We start from the raw sequence: 545 nt of genomic DNA, 5'->3' as shown, positions 1-545 counted from the left end.
TTTCCCTCTCACCCCACAAAGCTACACCATTCCTTAGACTGTAAATGCTTATCTCCACCATGACTGTCCCCTCCTCTGAACAAGAAATACTCTCCATTCTTAGGCTCACTGGGTACAGCTGCCTCTGAGTTCCCAACTTGTCTTCTCACAAAGCTCCTCTATGACATGACATGGCAAAGGGGCTCCTTACCGAGCCTTTAGGTCCCAAGGCCAGCATTCTCACCCCTTTAATGCTCTGAGAAATGCTCTGACCTCAGCACCTTCTCACCAACTCCCCCCTTTCCCAAAGAACAACTCTCTTTACTGCACAACTAGCAACTTAACAGTCCGGCTACTATCATAAGCTGAACTCATTATCACCCAAACCTTAGCATGTTATCTGTTAGGGAAAATGTGGCAGTTTTAAATCCAAAGCAGCTGGAGGACTGGAAACAGGCTGCAGGGCCTGCTCCCTCCTCCCCCTGCCTTTTCTCCAGCCTCATGTGCCTACACATAATTTTCCAAAGTCTTTGGTATCTTAAAGGCTTTGGAGCATTGCTGCGTTA

This window comes from Myotis davidii, unplaced genomic scaffold (genome assembly GCF_000327345.1).
Source record: "Myotis davidii unplaced genomic scaffold, ASM32734v1 scaffold729, whole genome shotgun sequence".
NCBI lineage: Eukaryota > Metazoa > Chordata > Mammalia > Chiroptera > Vespertilionidae > Myotis > Myotis davidii.
Note: the sequence above shows the minus strand (reverse complement) of the source record.